This window comes from Giraffa tippelskirchi, chromosome 11 (assembly GCF_054371585.1).
Source record: "Giraffa tippelskirchi isolate mGirTip1 chromosome 11, T2T-mGirTip1v1.2.pri, whole genome shotgun sequence".
NCBI lineage: Eukaryota > Metazoa > Chordata > Mammalia > Artiodactyla > Giraffidae > Giraffa > Giraffa tippelskirchi.
Genome location: NC_137285.1, coordinates 101,694,322 through 101,707,128, shown reverse-complemented (window position 1 = coordinate 101,707,128; position 12,807 = coordinate 101,694,322).

Sequence of the window (12,807 nt, the reverse complement as noted above, 5' to 3'; positions counted from 1 at the left end):
ATGAAATTTGAATGAAGGAATTGAGTGCTGGATTGGGAGAGGACAGGGACAATTAGTCTCAGGAGGAGTCATTTAAAAATTTAAAATACAGATTAACAACTCCTTTTCTGTGATGGTAAATGCTGTGCCTCTCCCGAATCCTAGGGTGTTTTCTCTGCGAGGTGCTGAGATCTGTGGAATGGAAGTCCAGTTGAACGGGACTCTGTTGAATGAGACAAAGGTCTTGGGGGTGGCTCTTCCTACAGGCCTCAACCTTGGACCCCATCATGGCCCACAGGGGCCTCAGGGGCTCTGTCCTCAGCCTACCAGTCCCAAGGCTGCCTGCATTTCAAGCTCCGTTCAGTAAAATTGTTTTTGCTGATGGGAGCTGCTTCTGAATTCAGTACCCAAGAGGGCACAAGCAAAGAGGTCCTGGAGGAGGGCCCTTGAGGCTGGCACAGGAGGCTGTCAGGGGCTGTGGGAAGGCTGTTTAACTGGAAAGAGCTAGGTGCATCTGAGGACTGATAGCTCCTGTTGGAAGTGGCCAGACTTGGGCCTTAGGCTGTGATTAGGCTGTAGATCTGTGAATCACTTTCCTATATGTGCTGTTGCCCCTGACTGGAGATTCTAACTAACAAACAGGTGGAGTGTTGGCAATACTGACACACCATTTACCTGGCAGATGGGCTGTAAATGCCCGTGGAAGGTGGCAGGGCCAGGTTCAAAGGTCACTCCCATGCCTGCAGCAGGGATGGAGGATCGGAGAGGAGAATGAGGACTGAGGGCTTCCTTCCGTTCAATGGATCAGAGTCTGTCATTCCTTCCTAGTGGGCCCTCTTCTCTGGCCCTGGCTGTGGAGGTCCAAGGCCATAGGGTCAGCCTGCTTCCTGCTCCGGGTGAGTGTGGTGGGCATAGCTCTGGAGATGGACCTCCCCAAGCTTTCATCCATTGTGGCGTAATGACCTGGTTGACCTCGTGCCCTCTCATAGGCTATCACAGTGCCGTCTCAGGGTACCAGCTCTGGATGAGGAAAGGCATGTAAAGTGCTTCACACATGCCCACGATGCTGTAGATGTTCAGCTTCACTACTGTCATCCTCATTATTTATTGGGTCAGGTCTCCTCTGTTAATGTAGGTTAACTCCCTTGCCCTGAAATGAGCTCCCTGACCTCCTCCCATGACCTGATGTCCTCCAATCTTTCAAGAGCAGACAATATAGTCCAGGGACCTTAGTTTTCCACTTGGTGCTGGCCCAAGTGTGTGACCTCAGCCAAGTCACTTTTGCTCACCAAATCTGTTTTCTCATCTGTCAGTGGAGGAGCTTATTCTGAAACTGAGTTTCCCAGGAGATGTGTTGTGGTACACGGTGGCGGGTGGGGGGCTCAGACAGGTAGCCCATGTGTTGAGAGGGGGATTCCCTCGGCCCTGAGATGCCTGGGTGGGTGGGGACGGCCCCTGGGTCCCTGGCCGGCTCTCTTTCAGCTGGGAGTAGCCAATGCTGTGTGCTCCAACGTGCAGAACAAATGTTACCATTTCCCTGTGTGCCATGATGTACGAAGGTAGGAAATCAACTCTGAAGTCTGCTGGGATAATATCTCTAATATTCTGAGTCATCTCCGAGCTTCAAAATGTACCTCTTCTGAGAAGTCTGCCCCTACAACATCATTCAAAGGTGTATCACCATCACGGTCGTCTTAGCGTTTATGACCTGCTTTAGTCTGAAATTAGTTAATTTGTACTTCTTAATATGTAGCCTGTGGGCTGTTCCCCATAACAGCTACTGTGACTGCAACTGCTGTTCCTGTTGTCTTTACACACGTGCAGGTACCGGACCCTTTGCGATGGGCTTTGCTCTTCACTCTCACAACAGTACTGTGGGGTGTGCATGCACTATTGTGCATCGCACCTGGGAAACTTGGGACTTAGATGGTTTGAAATAATCACCCAAATCGCTAGTAGCTGAGTCAGGATTTGGACGTGAGCTTGTTGGTCTGATGTGGCCCACGCTCTTAGCCTGTGAAGCAGTGTGTGTGTGTGTGTGTATGTGCACGTGCGCAGGCAGGCCCTCTCTCCTGGTTAGATGTCCAGTGTCCAAGGAAGAGGCTTGTGTTTTCTGCATTCTTTCCACCTCCCCGCAATTCAGGACTGGGCTCAGTAGTAAGCACTCTAGGACAATTGCCGGCATGCCAGATATTTCCGTGTGAACTAAAAATGAGGGCTGGGACAGCCTGCCCTGGTCACGGATGGAAGGCACAATTGACCTCTGTCAGGTCTGGGAGGTGAGTGTGTGAAATCTTACCAGTGCTGGGGCACAGCAGAGCAACCCCCATGCAGTCTGACCTCTGCTGTTTTAGGGTAAGAGGTTTCACCAGGGAAGTCCCAAACTGACCTCAGGTACACAGCCGATGAGAACTGGTCGTGAGCCACTCCCCCTCCCCCACCCCCACAACTGAAGTTTGCCAGACAGCCCTGTCCAGGGATCTCCGTGGGAGAGAGAAAAAAAGTCAGTGATTGGCGTCTGGGATCAGTGGGTCCTGGGAGCCTGGAGAGGGGTTCAAATAGCCAAGCAGTGCTCACTCCGGTGGCCCTGGGCTCCAGGGTACGGTTTACAGCACCCAGGACTCACTCTTTCCTTAAAAATTTTTTGGTCACACTGCACAGCATGAGGGATCTTAGTTGCCCCAACTAGGGATAGAGACCACGCCCCCTGCTTTGCAAGTGCCCTGTCTTAACCACTGGACTGCCAAGGAATTCCCAGCACCCTGGGACTTACACTTGACCCTTCCCCTCTCCTTCTTTCTGGGAGCTGCTCCTCCCCTTAGGTTGTGGATTGGTCCCTACCAGGCCTTCTCACTGCTGGGACTGCCAGTCATGTCCTGTGAAGGATTTATATTTGGACTCCTGATGAGTTGTCCCTGAGAGTCCTGGGCAGCCCCCAGCCCACTCGTCCTTCACCTGAACCACACATATAACTGCTGCGTGATTAAGGGTCAGACAGACCTGAATTTGACTTCCTGCTACAACTCAGAACATGTAACCTTAGACAAGTTTGCTAACATCTTTCCAAGGAATGTTTACTACATATTTAATAGTACCTGCTGTGTTTCAGGTACTATTCTAGGCACCTAGTGATGTAGAAGCGGACAAGAAGGTGTGTGCCTAGAAGAGTAGTCAGGTAAGACCTCTTTGAGTTGAAATCTGAATGATGATAAAGAGGAAATCTGGAGCAAGAACATTCTACTGAGACAGGAAACAGCCAGTGCAAAGGCCCTGAGGCACAAAGAGTGATGACTTGTCCCCCAGATTTATAACTTGTTGCTCCATGTAGAGCAAATTGTAGGGGATTGAGAGTGGAACTTGGGAGACTGGTTAGAAGGTTATTGCAAAGGTCTGGATTGGCATGGATGATGGCTGGGTGAGTTCCATCAGCTCTCTGAACCTCAGTTTTCTCACAACATGAAGATAGCAACATTATCTACCTTGCAGGCTGATTGTGAAGATTAAATGAGTAGACACATAGAATACAATAAAATGGTAACTATTAGTATTAATAAAAGGAATAATAATCATAAGCATGAGGGCTTACACAGCTAGGCCCTCACAGGAGGGCTAAGGCTTTAATTAAGTGGAGAATTTTCCATTTAACAGATCCAGGGATGCTTCCAATGAGTCAGGAATTGGGTGTCTCCTGCCCCTCCTGGCTCACCTATCCTGGGCTTGTTGCAGGGAGGGGGAACAGGTAGGTGTGGTTGGGAGGGACGGCAGTGACTTCTCTGTGCTACAAGAGCGAGCCAGCCCAGGAACGAGAAAGCCTAAGCACCCCGCCACCCATGTTCCATTTGTTTCTGGGACAGACCTGGAAGAAATCCTTCCCCCATCCAGGAAGCCTTCTGCATTGAGAGAGGGGCTAGAGAAGGGCAGGCTGATGAGGGGACACAAGCCATAATAAGAAGGCAGGGAGGCAAGCTCCTCTTATTTCTGTTCTTTCCATAGCCCAAGGCAGGGGTGTGGGGAGGATGGAGGAAGTGTGTGGGGTCATTCTCTGAGTTTAAGTCATCATTGAGATGAGAGGACAATATGGAAGAGGCTGAAGCTCCCATGAGGAATTTGGGGAAACACTCACAGTCTCAAAGGTGGCAGCTGGGTCCAATCACATGTGACCGTTGCAACAAGCAGGGCCTTCTCCCCGGAGAAATCCTCTTCTGCAGTGTTAGGGGCAATCCCACTGAGGTGGACAGGGCTCCAGTGACCTTCAGGGGGCCCCCACCTGCTCTCAGCATCTGTGATGGTTGTAGAGGGACATTTTATGAGCTCTTCAGTCCTTGCATCCCATGAGGCTTTTGCCTTGCTCCAGACCCTCTCTGATACACACATATATCTTAAAAAGGAAAAGAAAGAGAGAGAAAAGCTATTTTATTTCATTGCCAAACTATCCACTTTAAATACCCTTTTTATTACAGTATCTGCATAGTAATACTAATAATAGATCTTGTTGGCAGCTCTAATGAGGCTGGAGAATATAAGGTTTCCAATAAAGTTAATTGTTGCCTTTAATATTCTCATACATTTATACATGGTAAATCTTTAACGGAGAAAAAACACCATTTCTTCCCTGCTTAGCAGCCGGTTCTAGACCAGATGGGGAGGGATGGCATTGGTGACGTCAGCTAGACTCTCAGGCAACTTGAATTTTGATCCTCCAAACTTTCTTCCAGTAAGAAAGATGAGCGTGGTAACAGCATGAGTTTTAAGTCAGAAAGATCTGGGTTTGAATGTTGACTTTGTCGCTTCTAGCTTTGCAGCTGGGACAACTACTTACGCTCTCAGCCTCTGTTTCTTTGTCTGTGAAATGGGAGTCATGATAAATGTGTATAAAGCTCAACATACTGGCTGGCATTTAGTCAAGGCTGCACACATGCTCCACTCATTGGAAAAGACCCTGATGCTGGAAATATTGAAGGCAAAAGGAGAAGAGGGTGACAGAGGATGAGATGGTTAGATAGCATCACTGAATCAATGGACACGAACTTGGGCAAACTCTGGGAGATATTGAGGGGCAGAAGAGCCTGGCGTGCTGCAGTCTATGGGGTCTCAAAGAGTCAGACACGACTTAGTGACTGAACAAAAACAACCAAACATGCGAGCTATATTGTTGTTTGGAACTATTAAATACAACTGTTATTGTATTCATTCACTGCGTGAAGTGAAAGTCGTTCAGTCGTGTCTGACTCTGCAACTCATGGATGCAGTCCATGGAATTTGCCAGCCCAGAATACTGGAGTGGGTAGAATTTCCCTTCTCCAGGGGATCTTCCCTTTTCCCTTCTCCAGGGGATCTTCCCAACCCAGGGATCAAACCCAGGTCTCCCACATTGAAGAATCCCACTCAGATGGATTCCTTACCAGCTGAGCCACAAGGGAAGCCCAAGAATATTGGAGTGGGTAGCCTATCCCTTCTCCAGCAGATCTTCCCAACCCAGGAATCAAACCGGAGTCTCTCGCATTGCAGGCGGATTCTTTACCAACTCCCTGATAGCCTGATAGCTCAGTTGGTAAAGAATCTGCCTGCAATGCGGGAGACCTGGGTTTGATCCTGGGTTGGGAAGATCCCCTGGAGAAGGGAAAGGCAACCCACTCCAGTATTCTGGCCTGGAGAATTCCATGGACTGTATAGTCCATGGGGTTGCAAAGAGTTGGACACGACTGATCAACTTTCACTTTCAAGTGGAATAAATTCACTCACTATATCTCTCATTAACTGTGGAATAAATCAGGGTGTAACAATCATCATATTGAACTTCACAGCTACTGTTTTTTTCTGTTAATCAGTTTCTCAAAGTTACCCAGTACTAAGTGACAGACGGAGTGAGAAGCCTGGATTCTCGGTCCCCTGCAACTTTGTAACTAGGCAGCTCTTGGCATCCGTCGCTCCTCCCCATCCCACATCTAGAGCTTCCTTGACCCACTTTATCTGCTCACCTCTTCACCAGACCTCTGTCTGTTGCCTGGGCCCTGGGCCAATGTGGTTAAAATGCTGTTGTGAAGGGAGTGCCACTTCCCCCAGTCTTGGGATAGACCCCAAGCCTCCTGTCCAACCTCTCCCAATGGTCATCATTTTTCTTTATTTTCACCTTCTCTTGAAGAAATTTCATGATTTTTACAGTCACAGAACAAAGAAGAACGTATGTCTGGCTATTTCTTATATAGCCAATTTCACGTATTTTTTGACGGTGCCATCAGATTTCTGACATTTACAATGGTTTTCTCCCGAGGAGGGTGCGGGTGAGTAGAAGGAGAGGCTTACCTCCACACCCCACCCCATGATCCGGAAAAGGGAGAGATGAACTTGAAATACCCTGGGTTAGGGACAGGCCTATGTGACTTGTGTTTCAACAAATGGATTGCCAACAACGCACCCCTACTTCCCCGACCTTCCCCACCCAGCCAGGGTACTACTCTACACATCAACGCCTCTCCCGCTGGCAAATGGTAAGAAATACTATGTGACAGGATGGTTGCCATGGCAACCCTCATTTCCAGTTAAACAACCGGGCCCTGATGAAAGGAGTCTCGTTTGCTTTGGTTAAAGGGTTTGTTGGGAGGGGTGTGGAGCTGGTTTCTTCCTTTTTCTCTCATCCGCTTTCTTTCTCCTCACTGTTTCCTTTTCGGGGATGAAGTGGAGGCAGAGATGGGCCAGGCTCTGCTCAGGCCCTAGAGAACGGGATTCTAGTTCCAGGCTGGACCAGAGGAGACAGGATGGGGACTCAGTCTGAGGCGAGACCCCAGGTTCCATCTCTTCTGCCGGCAGCCAAGGTTTTCCTCCCAGCCCCGCCTGCTTCAGGCCCCCAGGTCCCCTGCCCTCCCAGAAGTAGGACCTGTTGGGTGAAGAAATGGGCTCATGGAGAACCCAGTGTCCCAACAGGTGGTTGGGTAATTAAGTGAGCTTTATGCACACAACACTGTTTTGCCGGATGTAATTGCAGTTTCCATATAAATAATTCACGGGAAATTATTAGAGTGAGGACATCGCCCGCCTCCTCATAATTTGCTTAACCGAAATAGGCTCTTTCATCATCTACGTTGATTTGCCTTAAGACCATGCACTCAGCATCCTTCATAGGCCTGCTCCTTCGAAAACGAGAATGCAGAATTTAATTAAGTTATGCAAATCGGGTGTCCCCTGCCTGGGGAGAGGAAGGGTGTTTGCCCACATGGCCGTGGGGTGGTGCAGGGAAGTGGAGCAGGGCCCGTGCTGCACCCCAGGTGATGGGCAGCTGTTAGGGGAGGCACGAGGAAGCTCACCCCACCCAGAGAAGGAGCAGCGTGCCCATGGCAAGTTCAGAAGCTGGACTCCACAGATAGGGTGGACGAGAGCGTGAGCTTGAACTCTGGAGTCTGCCTCCTGGCTCACTCACTGTGTAATTTGGGGGGAAGTACTTAACATCATTACACCTCCGCTCCCTTCTCTGTCAAATGAGGATAATAAAAGCCCCACTCTCCTAGGACTGAGGTGAGGAGTGCATGAGGGAATCTGTATAAAGTGTTTAATGTGATCCTAGCCATAGTGCTTCACAAGTAGATGCTACTACTGTTGTTATTACCATTACTACAGATGTTGACAGTTTTAGGTGTGTTAGACTTCTGGCTTGTGGCTGTCCCTGCTCTTGATGGAACTATCTGATTGACTCCATCCTGCCCTTTGCCATGAGGAGGGTTAAATTTATGACTTCATCCATAAATTATTCCATAATTTTGGGAAGGAGTCATTGCATTGGAAGGAAAAAGCACCTAACATTTTGCAGGCAGTCAGACCAAGGTTCAAACCCCAGTACTGCCACTTACTTACTGTGTGGTCTTGGGCAAGTCACTTTGAAACAGGAGGGAAGGGGGCAGACACAATCTTTAAAAGAATGACATGGCCATAAAACATGGCAAAAACAGGTGAGAACCAACTAGGTCCAAGATGGCAGAAGATTTGAATCCCAATAGATTCTGAGCCTCACACACACACTGTAACACATTAGCATCTAAATGAAAAACCCGCCAGCACCATGGCAGTTCCAAGGCCTACCACAAAAGGCCAGAAAGTGGGCAATGGCCCAATTCCTAGAAATCCCTGCCTCTTCCCCCAAGTAATTGGAATAATCCTCCCACTTATTAGCCTATGAAATTACCCAGCCCATAAAAACTAACCACCCCATATTTTGCGTCTCTCTCCTTCTGAGATGGCCCATACTCTGTGGAGTGTGTATGTCTAAATAAATCTACTTCTTACCTATCACTTTGTCTCTGAATTCTTTCACAGTGAAGAAAGGACCTCAAATACACCAGCAACAACTTTACCTTCATGGGACCTCGAGTGCCTCTCGGGTAAAATGAGGGGAGTATTTTTGTCCTGTTGGGGCTTGTGGGGATTAGGAGCAATGTGTGCAAGGCCCCAGGTACATGTCTGCCACATCACTTATACTCAACCAGTGGTGACAGGAATCTTCAAGGCTGGCTACAGTGAGTCCCGGCAAGGGCCCTTCCTTGCCTCCTCACTCTCCATTCACTCTCTTCCTTAGTGGTGGGCCTTCCTCCCCGTCCTTTCAGTCACCCTTCCTTTCATGCTTTCTGTTCAAGGATCCAATAAACTCATTCATCCTGAGTTGTTAATGACTGATGAGTTTAAAAATTTTACTTCTCTTGAGTAGACTTTCATTTTCTAAAGGGGATAAAAAGCTTGATTATTCTTAAACTAAAGGTTTGGTTCCTCAGTGGACGTTATCTTGTAAGCCTACAATAAAGCAAAGAGGTACTCCTAAAATCTCACCTGGAAAGCAATGGTTTCTTTGCAGAAGAACCGTTGGGTCTGGGGATTCACCCTGATGGTTGGTGCCTCTCATCACTGTCCATCTCAGATTCAAGCTCTGTCACAGAGCCAGCTGCTTCAACATTTGACACAGATTACCTGAGCACCTACTATGTGCCAGGCATTGCAAGAATCATTAGGTTTATGTTGTGGGCAAAAAAGCACTGTTCCTGCCCTGAAAAGTGAAAGTGAAAGTCACTCAGTCGTGTCTGACTCTTTGCGACCCCATGGATATACAGTCCTTGGAGTTCTCCAGGCCAGAATACTGGCGTGGGCAGCCATTCCCTTCTCCAGGGGATCTTCCCAACCCAGGGATTGAACCCAGGTCTCCCGCATTGTAGAGGGATTCTTTACCAGCTGAGCCACCAGGGAAGCCCAAGAATACTGGAGTGGGTAGCCTATCCCTTCTCCAGCGTATCTTCCTGACCCTGGAATTGAATCAGGGTCTCCTGAGTTGCAGGCGGATTCTGTACCAGCTGAGCTACAAGGGAGCAGGAACTTAAAAGCTAGTGGGAGGGACAATTATTAAACACATGGTGCCAATTAATGCACAGTTACATACTCAATAAGGATTAGAAAGGAAAGGAGCAGGCGGCAATGAGACAGAACAGTAGGGGAACCGAATTTAAATGGTTGGGGGGGAAATGCAAAAGCAGACGGAAAAGGAGTGACCTGGGTGAGGTCCCTGGGTGAGGAGTGAGAGGAAGTGCATTCCAGGCAGAGGAAAGCACAGGTTCAGAGGCTCAGAGGCAGGGAAAATACTGGGCGCCTTTGAGGAACCGAAAGGAGGTGAGTGGCTGGACCAAGGGAGACACGAGGTGAGTTCAGGGACATAGGTGAGCATCACAAGCAGGGATCTTGGGGCAACAAAAAGTCACCTTGAGCAGGAGACGCAGAGCCTGGGGTCTTGGCCATATTCACAGAGGCGCGGGCCCTTCAGTACCCAGGCTTTGTGTCCTAAAGGAGCCCCCGCCCCACCCCAGAGGGAAAAAGCAAACCTGTCCACAAGAGGAACTGAGGAGACTCGTGGACTCAGCGTCAGAAAAAGCAGTCTGGTTCTGGCTCTGTTACTTGTTCCTTAGGAAATTCTCTGCTCTGAACCTGCACATCCTCACCTGCAGTGGGCACACTGCCGGCCTCGGGAGCCACGTGCCACCTTTCTCTACCCTGGGGAGCTGGTCTGTATGGACTGCATCGATGGGCCCCCTTCACGTCCGGTGTGGCTGATTGGAGGCTCCATGACAGCGACTGGAGGCGGAGGAGACTGAGGAGCAGAGACTTATTAACCTCACTCCTGCCCTGCTGGGCCATGGGTCACCGGCATCCTTCTCTAGAAGCCCTCCATCCGTCTCCTGTTCCTCTCCTATAGCTACTGAATCCAGGCCTGGTCACTGTTCCCTGTCAGATCCCCTCAGCCTAGGAGTGTCAATGCTCTCTGCTCTTTCTAGCCCTGAGGTACGTCACTTTACCTTGTCAGTTTCCCTTAACACTGCCCACATCTTCGCAAAGAGTCCCCTCAGTGGACGTGATGGTTACCTTTACACATCAGCTTGACTGGGCCACAGGTGCCCAGACCTTTGGTCAAACCTTCCTCTGGGTGTGTCTGTGAGGCTGTTTCTGGATGAGATGAACATTTGAACACATACCAAGTGAAGCATGTCCCTCCGTAGTGTGGGTGGGCTCCACCCAATCAGCTGCAGACCCGACTAGGGCAAAAATGTTGCCCCTCCTCGAGTGGAGGGAAACTCATCCTGTCTGAGGGCCTTTAAGCTGGGACATCGGTCCTTTCCTGCCTTCAGACTGAACCAGGAACATCGGCTGTTTCTGGTCTTGAGCCTGTGCTTTTCCACTGGGAACTCCCACCTGGTTCTCCAGCTTGTTGGCAGCAGCTCTCGACCTGTACCTGCCCTGCCCACCTCCATGGGCCACTGGGAGGCTCTGTGAAGGTGCTTTGTAAACTGCCAGGTGCTCTACCATTGTGAGACCTGACAAATGTTGCAGTTGTGTTCTCCTGAGCGTTGCGTTTTCTGTTTGTTCCCTGAGGTAGGGCTTGGGGACATGACCCTCAGGTATGTGAGTTCAGCTCTGAGCACATCTTCACTAATGATCTCTGGAAACTGTCATCCATAAACAGTGAAGGATGAGCTTAGCCACACGGCCACACCGGTTCTGCCCTGCCCCTTAGCTCACATCTAGGGCGGGAGGGAGAGAAGTCAGGAGCCCAGACTTTGTGGCCAGACCATCTGGGCCCAGATCCCAGCTCCTCTTTTTCTTACCCACATGGCATTTGACAGCTCTCGTACCTCCTTAGGCCTCAGATTCTCACCTGTAAAACGGGATATGAATATATACAGTTATCTATGTGCACAGCACTGCATTGTCACTCAGGTTACCTGAGATCTTGGCACAGTACATGTGCTGGAGAAGATGCCTGAGAGTCTCTGAGACAGCAAGGAGATCAAACCAGTCAATCCTAAAGGAAATCAACCCTGAATATTCATTGGAAGGACTGATGCTGAAGCTGAAGCTCCAATTCTTACGCCACCTGATGCAAAGAGCTGATTCATTGGAAAGGACTCTATGCTAGGAAAGATTGAGGGCAGGAGGAGAAGGGGACGACAGAGGATGAGATGGTTGGATGGCATCACCAATTCAGTGGACATTTGAGCAAACTCGATGGGGTTTGAGCAAACTCAGGGAGATAGTGAAGGACAAGGAAGCCTGGCGTGCTGTAGTCCACGAAGTTGCAAAGAATCGGACATGACAGAGTGGCTGAACAACAACAACAGTGGCATGGTATAAATCTTCAGGAAATGCTAGTTATTACCACTGATGAGATGGTTGGATGGCATCGTCGACTTGATGGACTTGAGTTTGAGCAAGCTCTGGGAGATGGTGATGGACGAGGAAGCCTAGATGTGCTGCAATCCATGGGGTTGCAAAGAATTGGACACGATTGAGCAACTGAACTGAACTGGTTACCACTTTGTCAGTAGCCAGCCGTGTGGCCTTAAGATAGTCACTTTACTCTTCTGGGCCTCAGGGATCTCTTCTCTAAAACACTTCTGGAGTGAGTGCATCTGTTATTTTTCTATTTTTTCCATAACAAATTTCCACAATTTTAGTACCTTAGAACAACACTCATATCCTGTGGATCAGAAGTCCCAGCATGACTTAACTGGGTCTTCTGCTTGAGTCTCCCAAGGCTGCAATCTCAGGGCTGGCCAGCCTGCATTCTTATCTGGAGCTCAAGGGGCTCTTTCAACTTCACTCATGTTGTTCGCAGAATTCAGTTCCTGCGGCAGTAAGACTGAGGCTGTCATCCGCTAGAGGCTGTCCCTCACCATAGACAATTCACAGCAGGTTTGTTTGTTCCTCAAGGCCACTAGGAAAGTGTCCTTCTCCAGAAGGGCCCAACTTCTCTTTTAAGGGTTTTTTTCAGATTAAGCCAGGTCCATTCAGGATAATCTCTCTTTTCATTAATCAAAAATCAACTGATTTGGGACCTTAATTACATCTGGAAAAAAAATCTCTTCACTTTTGCCATTTGAAGTAATATGATCAAGGGAGTGAAATCCCATCACTTTTGCAATTCACCAGTTCTGTCCATACTCAAAACAGGAAGGATATACAAGGCATAGCACCAAGGGAGAAAGATCATGGGGGCTGTTCTGGAATTCAGTTGACCACAGTGAGTTATTATAACAATGTTCTGAATGTCTGTCTCTAGGAATGCCCCAGCGGGGCAGAGACTGAAAGCTTGTCTCAGTTGTTGCTTTGCTTCTGGTATCTAAAATACAGTAGTAGTTTGTGACAGTTAATTTTATGTGTCCACTGGACTGAGCCATGGGGTGCCCAGGCATTTGGTCAAACATTATTCTGGGTGTGTCTGTGAAGGTGTTTCTGGATGAGATGAACATTTGAATCATGGGCTGGGTAGCAGATTGTCCTTTCTAATGTAGGTGGGCCTCCCTCATG